Raw genomic sequence first — 20967 nt, forward strand, 5'->3', positions numbered from 1 at the left:
GAAGGGCTTGTTTCTGCGCTGAATCACTAGACTAAACGAAAAATTAATACGTCAATATTAAAATATTAAAGTGCAATAATGGAATAACCAAATGAGGCAGAGGCAGCTCCTCTGGGAAGGAGGTGGGAAAGAGGTAATTGGTTCAGGAGTCTAATAGGAGTGGGGAAGAACCTGCTCGTATGTCTGGACATCCGAGCTTCCAAGCTTCTGTTTCTTCTCCCAGAAGGGAGAAGAGAGGAAAGAGATGGCTGGCATCCTTGATGAGACTTTCAGCCTTTCTGATGCAGTAAAGATGGACTTGATGGAAGGGAGTCTACAATGGATAGTGTTAATGTGCGGGGATTGCTGTTCGGCCTGTTTCTGCACTGTATCTCCATAAACTAAATTAAACTAAAAGTGAATAAGAAGGAACTGCTGATGCTGGAAACTCAAAGGTAGCCAAAAATGCTGGAGAAACTCAGCGGGTGAGGCAGTATCTATGGAGCGAAAGAAATAGGTTTTCGGCCCGAAACGTAGCCTATTTCCTTCACTCCATAGATGCTTTCTCACCGGCTGAGTTTCTCTAGCATTTTACCTTAAACTAAAAGTGATGTGCCAGTGATGGACTAGGATGTGTCCTTCACTCTTTGTTTAGTATAGTTTAGTTTAGTTTTAGAGATACAGCGTGGAAACAGGCCCTTCGGCCCACCAAGGCCAGACCGACCAGCGACTAACACTAACATACACACACACTAAGGACAATTGTTTACACATGCCAAGCCAATGAACCTACAAACCTGTACGTTGTTGGAAGAAACCGAAGATCTCGGAGAGAACCCACGCGGTCACGGAGGGAACGTACAAACACCGTAAAGACAGCACCCTTAGTCGGAATTGAACCTGGGTCTCTGGCGCTGCAAGTGCTGTAAGGCAGCACCTCTACTGCTGTGCCACTGTGCCACCCATGAACCAACATCTGCAGGTTCAGGTAGTCAAGAACAGAGCAATTGCCATTCTTGTGTGAGATGCACATCTTCAGAATACTTTCTCTAGCAGATCTGTGAAGCATTAGGAGAATCCTCATGGATCTCCAGAATCTCTTTAGACATGTAAGAAAGTACTAGACCAAGTGTGGACCCATTGGGCCCCGTCCCCCAAGGCAATATTCCACCACTGACCCATAGCCCCCAACTGCGCAGGCGCGGGTGAGGAGTTCCCGATGTGACGCCAGAGTTCTCCGTTGTGACGCGGGTCTCGGCAACCCTCCGACTGCGCCTCGCCATCCCTTTTCCTACCCCTACCCTCCTCCATTCGCCCTCATTCCCCAGCACTCCCTCCCCCTCTTCATATTTCCTCTTCTTTCCCCTCTCCTGCTCCCCTCCCCCACTCCCTCCCTCTCCTTTCCCCTTCCCTCGGTCACTCCCTCCCTCCATCCATAATCCCTCTCCCCTCCCTACCCCCCTCCTGTCCCTCAATCTCCCTGCTCCACCACTCCTCACATCCCCCCTATCCCCCCCCCCCCCACAATGAAAATTGAGATTTTAAAAAAAAAATGAAACCTGAACGTATCCCACCCACCCACAAAGAAAATTGCGATTTTTCTTTAAAATAACCTAAACACAATGTTAGCTGTTAATGAAAACAGAAGAATTATTAACAGATTTTTATTTTAATCACAATTTTTTATGTAAATGAGATTCGAATTGTTCCCATTGTGACGTCATTGTGACGGAAAACGCGGCTGACGGGCAGGGCGTGGAAAAGTGGTTTGAAAACAGATTTTTGTAAAGTTTAAAGTGTTAATAACTTGTAAATATATAACATCAATCCGAACAAAAAATGTTTCATTTATATCCCAGGACAATGGTGAGTAAGTTGGGCCAAAAAGTGTAGCGCTATCGTGTACCGTTTTGGCGGGGTTTTGAAATATCATGCACATGCATGCATTCAAAGAAACAAACAGAGTTTTAGTAATAGGCTGATGAGCTTTCTTGATCGCTGCGTGAAGATCAGCAACAGTAAATTAGGTTACTGTTTAGATGGGTGTGGAAAATGTTGACGATCTATACATTATTCCCTTCATCCTGTTTCTGTACATCATGGACAGCTCAATTGTATTCATGTATAGTCTTTGTGCTGACTGGATAGAGCACGACAAAAATCTTTTGACTCCATTCATACCTCACGCTGCCTCGGCAAGGACAGCAGCATAATCAAGAATGAGTCACACCTTCTTCTCCCTCTTCTCCCCTCTCCCATCAGGCAAAAAGTATATTATGCGGTTAAGAAGGAACTGCAGATGCTGGAAAATCGGAGGTACACAAAAATGCTGGAGAAACTCAGCGGGTGCAGCAGCATCTATGGAGCGAAGGAAATAGGCAAAGTTTCGGACCGAAACCCTTCTTCAGACTGATGGGGGGTGGGGAGAAGAAAGGAAAAGGGAGGAGGAGGAGCCCGAGGGCTGAGGGAGGGGAGGAGACAGCAATGGCTAACAAAATTGGGAGAATTCAATGTTCATGCCCCCAGGATGCAGGCTCCCCAAGCGGAATATGAGGTGCTGTTCCTCCAATTTCCGGTGTTGCTCACTCTGGCCATGGAGGAGACCCAGGGCAGAGAGGTCGGATACGGAATGGGAGGAGAAATGGAAGTGTTGAGCCACCGGGAGGTCAGGTTGTAGTATAGAGTATAGAAGTGTGAAAATGCAAGCCTCCCGATTCAGGGACAGTGTCTTCCCAGCTGTTATCAGGCAACTGAATCAATCTACTATAAGTAGAGAGGAGTGCTGAACTGCTATATACCTCTTTGGTGACCCTCGGACTATCCTTGATCGGACTTTGCTGGCTTCACCTTGCACTAAACGTTATTCCCTTATCATGTATCTATACACTGTAAATGGATCGATTGTAATCATGTATTGTCTTTCCGCTGACTGATCAGCGCGCAACAAAAGCTTCTCACTGTACCTCGGTGCACGTGACAATAAACTAAACTAAACTAAACTAAACGCTGTACCTTGGTGACAATAAACTAAAGTAAACTAAAACAAAACTAAACAAAACAGACTGATTCCTGGGATGTCAGGACTTTCATATGAAGAAAGACTGGATAGACTCAGCGTGTACTCGCTAGAATTTAGAAGATTGAGGGGGGATCTTATAGTAACTTACAGAATTCTTAAGGGGTTGGACAGGCTAGATGCAGGAAGATTGTTCCCGATGTTAGGGAAGTCCAGAACAAGGGGTCACAGTTTAAGGATAAGGGGGAAATCTTTTAGGACCGAGATGAGAAAATAATTTTTCACACAGAGAGTGGTGAATCTCTGGAATTCTCTGCCACAGGAGGTAGTTGAGGCCAGTTTATTGGCTATATTTAAGGGGAAGTTAGATGTGGCCCTTGTTGCTAAAGGGTCCGGAGGTATGGAGAGAAGGCAGGTACCGGATACTGAGTTGGATGATCAGCCATGATCATATTGAATGGCGGTGCAGGCTCGAAGGGCCGAAAGGCCTACTCCTGCTCCTATTTTCTATGTTTCTATGTTTCTAAGTAAATGCTATGTTTTATACACGGTATGCTTCAGTACATAAATTAAAGCCATCCTCATTATTGTGTATTAGGATTTTTGACAACCTCTGATAATATTAGATTTGCAGAGCATCTGATAACTATTTACTCTTTCAACTGTTTTATCATTAAAATGTCACCACCATTTCTGGACTGTGTCGTGACAAGGTAATTTGGCACAAAAATAAAACAGATTTATTTATTTTTAACAAGTTCATTATCTTTTGATAACAAGTTCATTATCTTTCTCCGACATGTCAAGCTTCCAAATGTCAGCTGAAGAGAGAAATTAAAGTTCAAATCCCCCCGCCCCAGTAAAATGGGCCTGACATGTATCCTTTATAGGATGAAAGGATACATTTTGAATGTCTATTTTGGCAACGTACTTGCCTAGTTAATTTATTTCTGCGGACTGCGGACTGCACAAACAAAATAAATAACTAGGTTTATGAAAGCACAGAAAAGGCTGCGCAATAAATATAACTAGGTTTATGAAAGCACAGGAAAAGGACCTGCGCATTCATTAAAGGAGGACGTATAGTTTTCGTGAATGTGGATGGAGTATATGACATATTTACGTTTTTCTGATGAAACATAGAAACATAGAAACATTGAAGGGCCTGTCGGCCCTGCTTTCACGACCTAATGGCTGATCACGACCGAGTTTGCCCCTTGACTCATATTCGCCAGGGCATGGTCCCTCTTAAATACAAGGTCGTAGGAGAGTCGTAGGTCAGGTTGTGAAAAAGTTCGTGATGGCTTTAAAGTTTCACCCTAGGTACTCCTGGTCCTGGATTCAAGTAGGGAACAATCTTCCTGGCCTGTCCATTTTTGTAGTATAGCCTGATGAAGAAATATCCACGAGTAAAAAAGGTCTTGAATTAGGTCGTGAAAGTGGGACAGGCCCTTAACTTCCAGTTTACCCGCCCCCTCCACCTCTACATTTAGTCTAAAGAAGGGTTCTGACCCAAAACCTCACCTGTTCTTTTCTCCAGAGATACTACCTGACCTGTTGAGTTCATCCATCGTTTTGTGTCTATTTTCAGTACAATTAGTACACTAGGGTGGCACAGTGGCACAGCGGTAGTGAGGCTGTACCGCAGTGCCAGGAACCTGGGTTCAATCCTGACCTTGGGTGGTGTCTGTGTGGAGTTTGCACGTTCTTCCTGTGACTGCGTCGGTTTTCTTCGGTAAATTGTCTCCAGTGTGTAGGATAGAATTAATGTGCAGGTGATCGCTGGTCGTCACGGACTTGTTGGGCTGAAGGGCCCATTTCCACGCTGTATAAAACTAAACTCAAACTAAAACGTCACCTTTAAACTTTGCTCCTGTCACCTTAAAGGCATAGATGGCGTGAATATGGAATGGATGGTGGGAGAGTCTAGGACCAGAGGTCATTGCCTCAGAATTAAAGGGCGCTCTTTTAGAAAGGAGGTGAGGAGGAACTTCTTTAGTCAGAGGGTAGTTCATCTGTGGATCACATTGCCACAGAGGGCTGTGGAGTCCAAGTCAGATGATATTTTTAAGGCAGAGATAGACAAACTCTTAATCAGAATGGGTGTCAATGATTATGGGGAGAAGGCAGGAAAATGGGATTAGAAGGCGGAGTAGACTCGATGGGCCGAATGGACTAATTCTACTATAACTTGTGAACTTGTGAAAGCTATGCCCTCTAGTCTTAGACATTTCCACACTGCGAGAAATGTTCTGACATATCTTATCTGCCTTATCTATCCCAATCATAACTTTATATACTATCAGGTCTCCTTATCTATGCCTTTCATAACTTTATATGCCATCAGGTCTCCTCTCAACTTCTGGCACTATAAGAACATATATATAAAACTCCACAATTGATATAGTTTAGCCAGCATATAGGTTTTCCATATTTTATGATGCGCGATAATACCCGATGACTGGCGCCTAGTTTTATAGAAATACAATCACTACATTCATCATTTTCTGTCATAAAACAAGATTCCAGGTTTACTTTGACTGCCAATTTTAATTCAGCAGTTCCCAAGAAGAACAGGCACACGGAACTGCAGATGCTGGAACCTTAGGTAAAAATAAACGCAAAGTGCTGGAGTAACTCAGAAGGTCAGGCAGCAACTGGTCCCAGCCCAAAACAATGACTATCCGTCTCCTTCAGAGATGTGTAGGAAGAAAGTGCAGATGCTGGTTTACACCGGAGATAGACACAAAAAGCTGGAGTCACTCAGTGGGTCAGACGGCATCTTTGGAGAAACGGAGTAAGTGGCACTTCGGGTCGAGACCCTTCTTCTGAGCTGCATGTTAATAGTGAGGGAGCAGGTGTAAGGAGCTGAGGTGAGCAGGTTTGCTTTGACTCATTCAACAGCAGATTATGCAGTGTCATTTACAGAGAGGCACAAAAGCAGATAGAGAATCAGGAAATGGTGAAATAAACGGCAATAAATGGAAATTGAATTAAAGAATAAGAATAATAAGGAATGAAAAGGAGCTGAAGATGAAAACGTTTGCATAATTAATCCGTAATTCATAATTAACATCTATTTAACATGCATAAATGAAGCCAATGACAGTATTACTCAGAAAGAAAAGATAGAAACAAAAAGCTGGAGTAACTCAGTGGGACAGGCAGCATCTCTGGAGAGAAGGAATGGGTGACATTTCAGGTCGAGATCCTTCTTCTGACTGAAGAAGGGTCTCGACTTGAAACATCACCCATTCCTTCTCTCCAGAGATTGTATCCAGCTTTTTGTGTCCATCTTCCATTGAAACCAGCATCTGCAGTTCCTTCCTACACAATGACTCAGAAACTAGTATGCTTATGACTTCTGGGATCCATAATGCAGAATTGTAATACAAAATACCATGACATTACACACAGAAATTGTCAGAATTTACCCGGGGGACATGGCACAGCGGCTCGTTTGTGAGGAATTGTTTCACAAATGCTGTCCTTTTCCTCCTGCACTGATTATATTAAATGTAGTTTCACTGAAGGGTTCTTGAAGGTAAAGTCATATCTAGCTTTGTCGGCCTGCTTTATCAAAACGGTTAACTTCCTCGAAAGTTGCAAAGATTCAGTTGAGCTGAGGATTAAAGATTAACATTCCCCTGTGTGCACAGTAGCCATGTGTTGAATTATTAATATGGTAGAAAAACACTAATGCACACCAATACCTTGGTATGTAACCAAGCTTTTAAAACACACTCAGCAGCTTGTGTGCCAGAACCCAGTCTCCTCTTGTTTGGACAGTGGCCAGGAACGATTTTTTATTCCGCTTCACGCCAACCGTTTTTCACTCTCCTGACCAAGTCAAGCTCAGTGCTCCCAAAGGACTTGTAGCTTCACATCCAACAACTATTGTTGGAGGCTTGGCCAAATGCTACATCATTCTGTAATTGTGTATCTCTCCAACTGCTTGGACAATCAATAGCGAGCACTCTTGTGCGGTTACGAGTTTATCTGTTGCCCCGTACGAATCGTGAAAGGCTTGAATCGAGTGGACGTGGAAGGCAGGAGAATGGGGTTAGGAGGGAAAGATAGATCAGCCATGATTGAATGGCGGAGTAGACTTGAAGGGCCGAATGGACTAATTCTGCTCCTAACACGTATGAACATGAATATATTTAATGTATAGCAGGCACGTGGCATCAGGTTAGGCAAGTTAGGCAGTGCCTACCCTGATTAAAATTATAGAAAGGTAATTATTAAATATAAATAGTAAAGATTTTCAATTCGCTTGCTAAATTCATTATTTATTATTAAATGGTAATTATTTTAATAATCGAACTTAGGTAGGCATAATTCTCCCGTGCTTTTCATCCGCAGTACATCTAATACACATAATTATGTTCAACATGTGCCGTGGACACGGCTTCAAGCCTTCACTTACAAGGGGCAATATTGTGTTGTATTCAATATATTGTCATTATCTCATGAGACAACAAAATGGATTTTCCTTACAGTCAAGTAACATAAAAATAAATAATAAATAAATAAAACATTTTTTTTTTTTAAAGCACAAACACAGAAGTCCACGACACAACATAACCCCACAGTGGCACCAAAGTTGAGGAAGGTACCATAGTCCAGCCAGCCTCCCCGCCGATCTTTCCAGATGTTCACCCGTGGCAGCTGAAATTCTGCCTTTGTACCGTGGACTGCGCGCGTGTGTGCTACAGGAGAGGAGACCAATCTGCGTATGCACGGCTTTTAAGATTTTTAAAAGTCGACAGACTGCTGAGTGCCTACCCTTAGTAATTACTCACAACACGTGTTTGATGTATGCGTATATCACAGCTCATGCCTTTTATTCTTTATATTTTCTATATTTGTCTTAAGCTCCATGGAAAATCCTGCATTCTGCTTGAGGTTTCAAAGCTGACGGCCCAGAGAGAAGGAAGGCTCACCGGAGATCCGAATGAGGTGATGGTCGCAATGGGTTTTTATGGCCAAACAGCAGCCTGGACTGTGCAAAATAGCATCAAGATCTGGCAACTATTGCATACGGACTCAGTGGGCCATTATCATACATTAATCAGGGATTGTCCTTATAACCTCACTGATCTACATGCAAAAAATATAATTTTGATAATACAAAAAAACAGTGAACCATAAAACTATTTGGTTTTTGGTTTTAAAGGCACCGTGTGGAAACAGGCCCCTTGGCCCACCGAGTCCACGCTGACCATCAACCACCCGTACACTATTTCAATGTTACCCCACTTACGCATCCGACACACCAGGGGACATTTTCAAAACCCAATCTACCGACAAATCTGCGCGTCTTTAGGGATGCGGGAGGAAATGATAATGGCATTAATAGGCATTGATGATAGAGGCTTTTAAACAGGCACGTGGATATGCAGAGAATGGAGGGGTGTGAATCATGTGTGGGCAGATGTGTTGTCATCATGTTCGGCATGGACATTGTGAAGGTGAAGGGCCTGTTCCACTGCCACCCTGTTCCATGTATGCGAGTCTATCCACTTTAAGACCATTGTCTACTGAAAGAAGATGTGTGTCCCTTTTAAGAGCATGATTGTTGTAAGAACGTGCAGCAACTTGCAAGGCGAGAAAGCAATCGTATGCTGGCTCTATTTTATGGAACAGAAATGTGCGCGTATTTAATCATAATATAAGCAGAAAACCATTTGAGTTTTTAGTAATCCTTACAAAATCATGCATGAAGGGGTTGAATTGAATAATAGCAACCTCATCCAATTCTATGAAGATATTGGCGTACAGGATCAAACAGGTCCTACTCTGGCTATGAATAAATACCACACTAATTTAACAGGGTGCAGTTCTGATATTGAGACTGATACATGTTTCTGAGACAAAGGAGATATTCAGTTTACTTTTGGAAAGAACTGCAGATGCTGGTTTAAATCGAAGATAGACACAAAATGCTGGAAAGCTCAGCGGGACAGACAGCATCTCTGGAGAGAAGGAGTGGGTGACGTCTTGGGTCAAGACCTTTCTTCAGACTTCGGTTTAGTTTAGTTTACTTTAGAGATACAATGTAGAAACGGCCCTTCTGCCCACCGTGTCTGCGCCGAACAGAGATTCCCGCATACGAACACTATACTACACACACTAGGGACGATTTACAATTTTAGCAAGCCAACTAACCTGTACGTCTTTGGAGTACAGGTATGTTTTAGCCATTTAACCAAACTCATCTTCAATCTGACACTAAGCATTTAAAATAAAGAAATGTTACATTCCCCAGCTTTAACCTTGTTCACATAATTATGAATATGAACTTATGTAAGAGAATAAATGAAATGCTGCTTACTCTTTTATAAGGAGAAGGCCAACAACCTCAATAAAATTCTATGCAATGTCTGGATTTAGTTGAAAAAATGCACCAATGATTTTTTTCATTGATCTCTACATTGAAGGTTAGAGTCGATGTTGATGCATCATGTAAATGTCCTCCTGTAGCTGATGGGAGATTGCAGGAAGCTGGCAATTTGCCACTGGCCTTTAAAGTTTCATGTCAAAACATACTTTAGAAATTGTTGATGAATATCAGTCAGGAAGGTCTGATTAATGTACTCTGGTACAATTGCATAAGAATGCTCAATGTGTTTTAGATCCAGCGCCTAAACAGCCTCTTCGGCCCATCGAGTCCGCACCGACCAGCGATCCCTGCACACTAACACTATCCTACACTAGGGACATTTTACATTTACACCAAGCCAATTAACCTACAAACCTGTACGTCTTTGGAGCATGGGAGGAAACTGGAGATCCCGGAGAAAACCCACGCAGGTCACAAGGAGAACGTACAAACTCTGTACAGACTGCACCCGTAGTCAGGATCCAAAACGGGTCTCTGGTGCTGTAAGGCTGTAACTCTACCACTGCGCCACTGTGCTACCCTGCCTAATACCTATGAAGGAAATGCTGGCAGTTTTCAGGAAAACTCAGATTTAATTTCACACCACTTATGTGCTAATTTTTTTTAACGAGATTGGCTGGTTAATAAGATTCTAGAAATTTGGTTTAGTTTAGTTTAGATCGCACCAGCCTGCGATCACCCCTATGCTAGTTCTCTCCTGCACACCGGGGACAATTTACAGAAGCCAATTAGCCTTCAAACCTGCACGTCTTTGGGGTGTGGGAGGAAACTGGAGAACCTGGAGAAAACCCACTCGATCACAGGGAGAACGTACAAACTCCGTATCGATAGCGCTCGTAGTCAGGATCGAAAACCCGGGTCTCTTGCACTGTAAGGCAGCAAATTTACTGTTTCTAAATGAAAGTGTCCACTGTCAGATCACTGTCAAATTTAACAAAGTCATTAGGAATTCCCATTTTGCAAAAGGCTGAATTTTAAACTTAAATTGAATTAGGTTTCAGGTCAATGTTTACATTACTTAATGTCTCACCAGGTCTGGGTGAATGGCAAAACTTACATTGAGCTATCGTTCATCCAGATCGTATCTTCAAATAAAAGAGTAGTCCTCACCTCTTATGTTTAAATATCAATATTCCAAGATGGTCATTCACCTTACACATTCCAACCTAAAGCCAGTGATAAGCAATAGGCATCAAGCCAAATCTTTGATTCGTGTTAGTTTTGAATTATCCAAGGTCCTCAATGATTAGCCAACCAATCTGGCATTAACTGAGAGAAACAAATGCTGGAGTAACTCAATGGGTCAGGCAGCATCTCTGGAGAAATGAACAGTGATGTTTCGGGTCAAGACGCTTCTTCAGAGTGAGAGTCAGGGGAGCGGGAAACTAGAGGTATGAAAAGGCAAAGCCAGCACAGATGGCAAAGGAGCCCACAATGGTTCATTGTTGGCTGTGGAGGAGGTGATAACGTATCAGGAAATTTGTGCCTCTCTTCTCCAAGACAGCCTATAGGACATTCCATAAATGGGAAGGGAGATTAATAGTGTTCCAAGCAGAAAACAATTGAATTTGACAACATTTGATTTAAAGAGTTAAATGAAATAATGTTAGACCTTGAGCCGATCACAGTTACACTTCACATCCCAGCATGTCATGTCAGCAAAAACAATCTGCTTCAGTTCCCCATGGTCTGGTGCCATGAGACTTGGTGAGAAAAAGGAGTATAGCATATTCCAGAATACATGCCGCTTCCCCTCTCATTCTTTACGAGAATGATCCCGGGGATGGTTGGGTTAACTCAAGAGCAGCATTTGAAGGTTCTGGGCGTCTACACACTGGTGTTTAGAAGGATCAAGGGGATCTCATTGAAGCCTACTGAATAATGAATGGCCTAGATAGAGTGGATGTGGAGAGGATGTTTCCAGTAGTGAACTAGGACCAGTTCAGAATAAAAGAGGCATACCGTTACAATGAAAGGTAGACAAAATTGCTGGAGAAACTCAGCGGGTGAGGCAGCATCTATGGAGTGAAGGAATAGGTGATGTTTCGGGTCGAGACCCTTCTTCAGACTGATGTGGGGGTGGGTGGGGAGGGAAGAAGAAAGGAAGATGTGGAGACAGCAGGCTATGGGAGAGCTAGGTAGTGGAGGGTATGCATACCTTTACAATGAAGATGAAGAGGAATTTCTTTAGCCAGATGTGGTACAATCACGCAATCCCAGCAATTACACATAGTTGTTCTAAAAACTTTGCATGTTAGTTCTAATCATCTCTCCTCTTTGCATTCTATCTTCTCTCCCTCTGTTTTCGTCTTTGTGATCTATTACGATTCTAATTCACCCCAATCCGTGCATTTCTTCCGTTGCAGAAACATAAAATGCTGGAAATATTCAACAATTCATATGCCAATTCATATCTGAGCTGAATGGCAGTGCAAACCTAGTTGATACAAATCCATTCCCACCCAAACCATCCCCTCCCTGGGCACTTTCCCTTGCAGCCGCAGGAAATGCTACACTTGTCGGTTTACCTCCCACTCCCTCCCCCCCCCCCCCCCCCTCCCTCCCTCGACTCCATCCAAGGACCCAAGCAGTCTTTCCAGGTGTGGCAGAGGTTCACTTGCACCTCCTCCAATCTCATCTACTGCATCTGCTGTTCCAGGTGACATCGGTGAGACCAAGCGCAGGTTTGGCGATCGCTTCACCCAACACCTTCGCTCGGTTCGCATTAACCAACCTGATCTCCAGGTGGCTCAGCACTTCAATTCCCCCTCCCATTCCGAATCCGACCTTTCTGTCCTGGGCCTCCTCCATTGCCAGAGTGAGGCCCAGCACAAATTGGAGGAACAGCACCTCATATTTCGCTTGGGTTGTTTAAACCCCAGCGGTATGAACATTGACTTCTCCAATTTCAAATAGTCCTTGCTTTCTCCTTCCCCTCCCCTTCCCATCTCTCCCACAAGCCTGCTGTCTCCGCCTCTTCCTTTCATTTTCCCGCCCCCTCCAACATCAGTATGAAGAGGGGTCTTGACCAGAAGCGTTGCCTATTCCTTCTCTCCATGGATGATGCCTCACCCGCTGAGTTTCTCCAGCATTTTTTGTCTACCTTCAAATAATCCAAAGTAATTTTCCAATACACTAAATGTGTTGAAGCTTCTGCTCAGACATCAACGTGACACAAACAAGTTGCATTTTGACTTATGTCAAATAAATTCTTCAGGTTCAACTATTTATTACACAGAAGTCATAGATGGCTAAACCTGAAAGTCCCACCCCATTGATAGACTCAAAAGCTGGAGTAACTCAGTGAGTCAGGCAGTATCTCTGGAGAAAGGAATAGATGATGTTCCGGGTCGAGACCCTTCGTCAGACTGAGAGTCAGGGGAGAGGGGAACGAGAGAAATGAAAAAGTGCACAGAACACATGCCAGAAAGGTGTGCAAAAGGACAAATCAAAGCCAGCAACAATGATCAAGTAAAGGTGGAGCCCACAATGGTCCATTGTTGGCTGTGTAGAATGTGATAACGAGTGATACAAACAGTGAAACGCAGGCAACAGAATGGGGTTGAGAGGGAAAGGTAGATCAGCCATGATTAAATGGTGGAGTAGACTCAACGGGCTGAATGGCCTAATTCTGCTCCTATGTGTGAAAATACGCAACATAGTCATGGAGGTGTCAAAAGCTGCAGAGCTGATGCAGCGCACGCATACACACACACACACACGACTTCGGAGGCATCGGCCATGGGCCCTGTGGATGGTAACATCGGGAGCTGCCTGGTTGGTGACCGACTCCGAACTCCAGCAACAACAGGTTCGTCCGCCCCGAATCATGGGGTTCGAATCGGCCCGTTCACGGGGTTCGTTGCCATTAAAACCAGCCACGGGATCTTCCATCCCCCGGTGGGGGCTTCAACATTGGGAGCCTCGATCGCCTCGGCGCAGCGATGGAAGATCCCGCGGCAGATTTTAAGCTGCGCGGGGCGATGAAAGGCCCCACGAACGGGCCAATTCAAGCTCCGCTCCAACGATCATAGAGCGGATCTATGATCTTTGCTCCACCAGGACATCTCCCTCCCCCACTCACCTCGCTCTATCCCAGTTCCACCCCCCTTACTTCCGCCTCTGACCGACACCTCCCTTCTCCAATCATCGCGCTGAATCATCATGTCCCACCCCCCGCCTCCCACTGCATGCTGACCGACGTCTCCCTCGTCCAATCGATGCCCGCGATCATCAGTCCCACCCCCACTGTCTCGCGGAAAGCGGAGATTTTAATAGATTTTTTTTTCACCAAATTTAAAAATTCGGATTACAAAACATGGGGGGAATTGTCCCCCGCCTCTCAAAACATGGAGGGGACGTGTGTCCCCCCTGTCCCTCCGAGATTTCCACCCATGGAAGTTAATTGGCTTCGGTAAAAATTGTAAATTGTCCCTTATGTGTAGGATAGCGCTTGTGTAGGCAGTGGGTTGTATGGTCTGTTTCCGCGCTGTATCTCTAAAATCTAAAGTCTACTCAATGTTGGGATCATTCAATAGGACTGGCCACACAATTGTGGAACAACCAATTGCAAACACTTTTCAAGGAGCTAATTTCTCCACAGTTTGACCTGAGACATTAACTCAGTTTATTTTTATTCAGATGTTAGCTGACTGGTTGAGAATTTGCACCATTTTCATTAATTTCCTCCAGATTTCCAGCGTTTGTAGCTATTTGTGTTTGAAGATGAGAACGAAACGGATGATCAAAAGAAAGTTACTTGCTTTTCTAAGAGCCCTTCAGAGGGAAGATAAGCGAAATGGAAAGAGATATCGAGTCTCAAAATAAATCTCAAACTGCAAGAGCTGATTAATATTTCTGAAATTTAGCAGGGTAGGTTTAACAACTATTGGAATTACTAGAGACTGCAGATGCTGAATTCAAAGTGTCATAGAGTCAGAGAGTAATACAGTGCAGAAACAGGCTCTTCGGCCCAACTTGCCCAAGCCAACCAACATGTCCCATCTGCACTACTCGTATCCTTGCATTTTGCCCGTATCCCCCTAAACATGTTCCTGTCCAAATATTTCTTAAACATTGTGATAGTACCTGCCTCAACTACCACCTCCAGCAGCTCGTCCCATACACTTACACCATTCGTGTAAAAAAGGTTATCATCAGGTTCCTGTTAAATCTTCCCCTCCTCAGCTTAAACCTATGACATGAAAATGGCACCTAACTATTGACTCTGTCTCTGTATACTGTCTCAGTGTAGCACTGCTACACACTTGTACCGTATCTGAGAGGCTTATCTAAGTTGTATCTAAGTGCTTATGTATAGTGATACGTACTGAACTGTATCAAAAATGAATTTCACTGTAACTCTGCACATATAATAAATAAAATTAATGTTTAAGAAGGAACTGCAGATGCTGGAAAATTGAATGTTGACAGAAATGCTGGAGAAACTCAGTGGGAAAGGCAGCATCTATGGAGCGAAGGAAAATAGCAACGTTTCGGGTCGAGTCCCTTCTTCAGACAGGGTTTCGGACAATAAAGTACCATGTCCTCTGGTTCTTGATTCCCCTACTGTGTAAAATAGTCTATACATTCACCCTATCCGATCCGTTCACGATCACCTCTATCAGATCACCCCTCTTCCTCGCACTCCATGGAATAAAGTCCAAGCCTGCTCAACCTCTCCCTGTGGCTCTGGAGTCCGGAGTCCTGGCAACATCCTTGAAAATCTCCTCTGCAAACTTTCCAGCTTAAATCTTCGCTGGAGGATCTCAGCGAGTCAGGCAGATCTGGGGAGGGGCACAAAAACTGACGAGGGACTGGACAGATGATGTTTTGGGTTGGGACCCTTCTTCAGACTGGTTAGAGTGGGTATGGGGAGGAAGCTGGAAAAGAGAGGTGGGGGGCAGGTAAAGTCTGGTATAGGTGGATGCAGGTGAGGGGGGTGGGGTGGGGTGGGGGGTAGATGGATGGCAGGTGGATGGAGTAAGTGACAAAAGCTAGAAGTGAAAAGGAGAACATTGTCGAATGGCAGGAGAGAAGCAGGAACCACTGGTTTATGCATAGTGTTGCTGCTGGGACTCTGAGATTCTCTGGTAGTTGGCTAAACCGTGCCCCAGGCTAAGTGAACAAATTTGAATGACATTCACAAACAATTCACATTTACCAAAAACCTCTCAAAAAATAATGATGTGGGAATGATTATGCATTTTCTGAAAGAAATTAAACATGAAAATAATAAAAGACTTAACACACAACCAAACATTTAAATATATTTTCAATGCATTCTTAACATTTGAAATAGTTCAATTAATTCAAATAATGTAAGTGCCCTAAAATTAACATTTCTCTTTCAGTGGATTTCCTCTCCCTGTTGAAATGAATAGAACTGCTTAACCTATACCTGTCTCTGCAGACACAGATTTGCCATTGCTAAGTGTTAGGGATCTATGAGGAGATCACTGTTTAGTAGATACAGCATAGAAACAGACCCATCAGCCCATCAAATCCAGACCGACCATCGATTATTATTATTGCACTATTATTGTTTATTTATATATATATACACACAGACACACACACACACACACACACACACACACACACACACACACACACACACACACGCACACACACGCACACACACACACACACACACACACACACAAATATATAAATATATATATAATGTAGACGAAAACTGCTGGAGTAACTCAGCAGGACAGGCAACATATGCTGGATCTATGGATACTGAGTTAGATGAGGATACTGAGTTGGATGATCAGCCATGATCATATTGAATGGTGGTGTAGGCTCGGAGGGCCAAATGGCCTACTCCTGCACCTATTTTCTATGTAACATATCTGGAGAGAAGGAATGGGTGGCATCTTGGGTCGAGACCCTTCTTCAGACTGATGTCAGGGGAGTGGGCGGTACAGAGATTGAATGTAGTCAGAGACAGCAAGACTGGTGAGAGATCTGGGAAGGGGAAGGGGATGGAGAGAGAGGGAAAGCAAGGGCTACTTGAAGTTAGAGAAGTCAATGTTCATATCGCTGGGGTGTAAGCTGCCCAAGCGAAATAGGTGCTCTTCCTCCAATGTGCACGGGGATCCTCACTCTGACAATGGTGGAGGCCCAGGACAGAAAGGTCCGATTGGAATGAGAGGGAGAGTCAAAGTGCTGAGATCAGGTAGGTTAAGGCGGACTGATTGGAGGTGTTCAGCGAAACGATCGCCGAACCTGCGCGTGGTCTTGCCAATGTACAGGTGGCGAGGTTGGAGGAGGTGCAAGTGAACCTCTGCCTCACCTGAAAAGACTGTTGATTGGAGGTGTGGGGTGGGGGAGTAAAGCGACAACATCGCCAAGAACCTGAAGATTGAGCGTGGTCTTGAAACACAAAATGTACAGGTGGCAGGAAGATTGTCCCGATGTTAGGGAAGTCCAGGACAAGGGGTTTAAGGATGGAGGGGAAATCCTTTAAACCGAGATGGGGGCAGAGAGTGGTGAATCTCTGGAACTCTCTGCCACAGAGGGTAGTTAGGCCAGTCATTGGCTGCGGGAGTTGGCAAGGGAAAGTAGGGTGGGGAAGGGGGTGAGTTGGATGATCAGCCATTGGAATGGCGGTGGGAAGGGACGAGTACTCCTGCACCTAATTTCTATGTTTCTATGGGGGAGGGGTGGCTTGGGGTGGGAAGGGACGGTCACCCAGCGAGGGAAAGGTTTCTGCGGAAAGCAGAAAGAGGTGCAGATGGGTAGATATGGCTAGTAGCGGGATCCCGTTGGAGGTGGCGAAAATGTCAGAGGATTATGTGCTGTATGTGACGGCTGATGGGGTGGAAGGTGAGGACAAGGAGGACTCTGTCTTGTTACGAATGGGGTGAGGAAGAGCAAGAGCAGAGTTGTGGGATATCGAGAAGATCCCAGTGAGAGCCTCATCTATAATGGAAGAGGGAAACCCCCATTCCCTAAAGAAAGAACACATCTCCAGTGACCTGGTATATTAATATATATTCCTTCTCTACAGAGATGCTGCCTGTCCTGCTGACATACTCCAGCATTTTGTCTCTTTCTTCGACTTAAACCAGCATCTGCAGTTCCTTTCTACACACACATATATATGCATGTGTGTGTAAGTGTGAGTATGTGTATGGGGCCAAGGAAAGAGCGTTCACGTCGCGGCGCTGTTTCCACCAATCTCTCCACCACCACCACACACAAGAAGCGCAAGACGCCATTATATGCAGATGCCGAGAAGTGTGTTCTGCTCTGGCTAGGCAATTTCTAATCTTGTGGTGTGCACTCGATAAGAAGAAGAATGTGTATACTGTATATACAAACACGGAATCATTTTTCTCGGTTATTATATTGTTTACAGTGTACTGCGTTGACATATTCTGTTGTGCTGCAGCAAGTAAGAATTTCATTGTTCTATCTGTGACATATGACAGTAAAACACTCTTGAATTTTGACTCTTGTCATCCCAGTTTAACATCCTACACACCAGCGGCAATTTACAGAAGCCAATTAACCGAGAAAACCTGCTTCGTCTTTGGAAATTTGGAGAAAAACCGAGCACCCGGAGAAAACCAACGCGGTCACTGGGAGGTCGACACAAAATGCTGGAGTAACTCAAGCGGGTGAGGCAGCATCTATGGAGAGAAGGAATTGGCGACGTTTCGGGTCGAGACCCTTCATCAGACTAATGTCGGGGCAGTGTGCGGTATAGGGATAAAATGTAGTTGGAGAACTAGGAAGGGGGAAGGGATGGAGAGAGAGGGAAAGCAAGGGCTACTTGAAGTTAGAGACGTCTATGGTCACAGGGAGAATGCACAACCTCTGCACAGACAGCACCAGTAGTCGGGGTCGAACCTGGATCTCTGGCCCTGTGAGGCAATAACTCTGCCTCTGCACCACCGTGCACCCAATACTCAAAATGCATGGAGTGTCGGCATTCATGTGAGTGGCCTTTAAGCATGTTTCAGATCTCGACCGAACAAGACTTCAGCACTTGCCTTCTGAACCTTCTGAATTTTGTAGTCGGCAGGGCAGTACTCTGCATATCGCCAACTTGGACAATTTTACATTTTTATCAAGCCAATTAATCGAGCCAATTAACCTACAAACCTGCGCGTCTTTGGAGTGTGGGAGGAAACCGAAGATTTTGGAGAAAACCCACGCAGATCACGGGGAGAACGTACAAACACCATACAGACAGCAGCCGTAATCGGGATCGAACCTGGGGCTCTGGCGCTGCATTTTGCTGTAAGGCAGCAACTCTACCGCTGTGCCACCTCGACTTGCTCAGTAGTTGGGGAGATTTGGTGGTCGTGCCACATTAGTGAAGAATGCACTCTTTATTCCATCATCCTGAGAGAGAGCAACTGACTGATAACTGCCTGGAAGATTACTCTCTGATTATGTAATGGCAGTCCTGCCAGAATCGGAAATCAGTAAAGACAGGTTTAGGCTGAAAGGGAAATGATTTAATGGGAACTTTTTTCACTCAGAGAGTGGTGGACGTATGGACTGATCTGACAGAGGAGGTACTGCAACGACATTTAAAAGGCACTTGGACAGGTGTATGGTTTAGTTTATTTTAGTTTGATTTATTATATTTTAGTTTATTGTCACATGTACCGAGGTACAGTGAAAACCTTTTTGTTGCGTGCTTACCAGAGCAGAAAGACAATACATGATTACAATCGAGCCATTCACAGTGGGTGGATAGTGGGTGGATGGATGGATGTGAGAGGAAATCGAGGAAATCGCGGATGGATAGGAAAGGTTTAGAGGAATATGGGTCAAACGCGGGCAGATGGGACTAGCTGATGTGGCACTTTGATCAGCATGGTTGAGTTGCGCTGAAGGGCCTGTTTCCATGCTAGATTGCTCTATAACTCTATCCGAGCCAAGACACTAGGCTGAGGACATCAGTTAAGGAATTTTTTTAAATGTTGGGATGTCTGCAAATAATTTTGGGTGAACTTCCGCATAGTTTCATGATCAGGGCAGTCTTGTCACATAAAGTTAATCTGGCAAACAGAAGAGAGTTGTGGAACAGTAATCTAGCAGTGCAAGTACATTGGCAAATAGGGCGGTGAAGATGGCACTTGGCACACTAGGCCTCCATTGGTCAGGGCAATTGATACAGATCCTGGGACGGCATGAACGGGGAACTGATTGGGGATGATCACCTTTGATCACATTGAATGGCGGTGCTGGCTCGAAGGGCCGAATGGCCTACTCCTGCACCTATTGTCTATTGTCTATTGTCAGCTGTACAATACATTGGTGAGGAGTATTGCGTTCTGTTTTGCATTCCCCCTGCTTTAGCTAAAACGCATTAAACTGGAGAGGGTGCAGAAAAGATGAATATGGTGTCAGGACTTCAGAGACTGAGTTATGAGGAAAGGTTAGACATGATATGATATTTTTTTCCCAGAAGCTTAGAAGTCAGAGGGGCAATCTTATTGAATGAATGAATAAGTTTATTGGCCAAGTATTCACATATAAGGAGTTTGCCTTGGTGCTCCGGCCACAAGTGACATCATGACACACAGTGACAGTTAGGAATGACACAAAAAATTTTATACATTATTAATAAAACATTATCGATTGAACATGTGAATTAAATAAAATACCAGAGCAAAAGGAGTCAACATATTTTTGGTTATTGTGCTACTACTTGTGGGAAAAAAGCTGTTTTTATGTCTGGCAGTGGCAGCTTTGATTGTCCGGAGTTGCCTTCCAGAGGGAAGTGATTCAAGGCGATTCAGAAAGTGATTGAGATGTAAGAAAGCAAGAGGTGCATATATATGATGTATGCACATGATCTCCAAATCTGAGGAAGGACATTATTGCCATAGAGGGAGTGCAGAGAAGGTTCACCAGACTGATTCCTGGGATGTCAGGACTGTCTTATGAAGAAAAACTGGATAGACTTGGTTTATACTCTCTAGAATTTAGGAGATTGAGAGGGGATCTTATAGAAACTTACAAAATTCTTAAGGGGTTGGACAGGCTAGATGCAGGAAGATTGTTCCTGATGTTGGGGAAGTCCAGGACAAGGGGTCACAGCTTAAGGATAAGGGGGAAATCCTTTAAAACCGAGATGAGAAGAACTTTTTTTCACAGAGAGTGGTGAATCTCTGGAACTCTCTGCCACAGAGGGTAGTTGAGGCCAGTTCATTGGCTATATTTAAGAGGGAGTTAGATGTGGCCCTTGTGGCTAAGGGGATCAGAGGGTGTGGAGAGAAGGTAGGTACGGGATACTGAGTTGGATGATTAGCCATGATCATATTGAATGGTGGTGCAGGCTCGGAGGGCCGAATGGCCTACTCCTGCACCTAATTTCTATGTTTCTATGTTTCTATCTTTTCCCCAGGGTTGGGAAATATAGAATGAAAGGGCTTCAGTTTAAGATGAGAGGGGAAATGTTAAATAGAAACCTGAAGTGAAACTTTCTTTGCACCGAGAGTGGTAAAGACATAGAATGAGTTGCCAGAGGAAGCAGTTGCGACAGGAACAATAATAATATTGATCCATTGGCAAAAGGGATTATGGGCTCCAA

The 20967-nt window shown here is 44.3% G+C and overlaps 1 protein-coding gene across 1 annotated transcript in view; it reads right to left on the minus strand.

Annotated features, from left to right (window-relative positions):
• tenm1 (teneurin transmembrane protein 1) overlaps positions 1-20967 on the minus strand; it is a 1787780-nt gene that overhangs the window by 937463 nt on the left and 829350 nt on the right. The gene's annotated exons all lie outside the window — the stretch shown is intronic.

Source organism: Leucoraja erinacea, chromosome 12 (assembly GCF_028641065.1).
Source record: "Leucoraja erinacea ecotype New England chromosome 12, Leri_hhj_1, whole genome shotgun sequence".
Classification (NCBI taxonomy): domain Eukaryota; kingdom Metazoa; phylum Chordata; class Chondrichthyes; order Rajiformes; family Rajidae; genus Leucoraja; species Leucoraja erinaceus.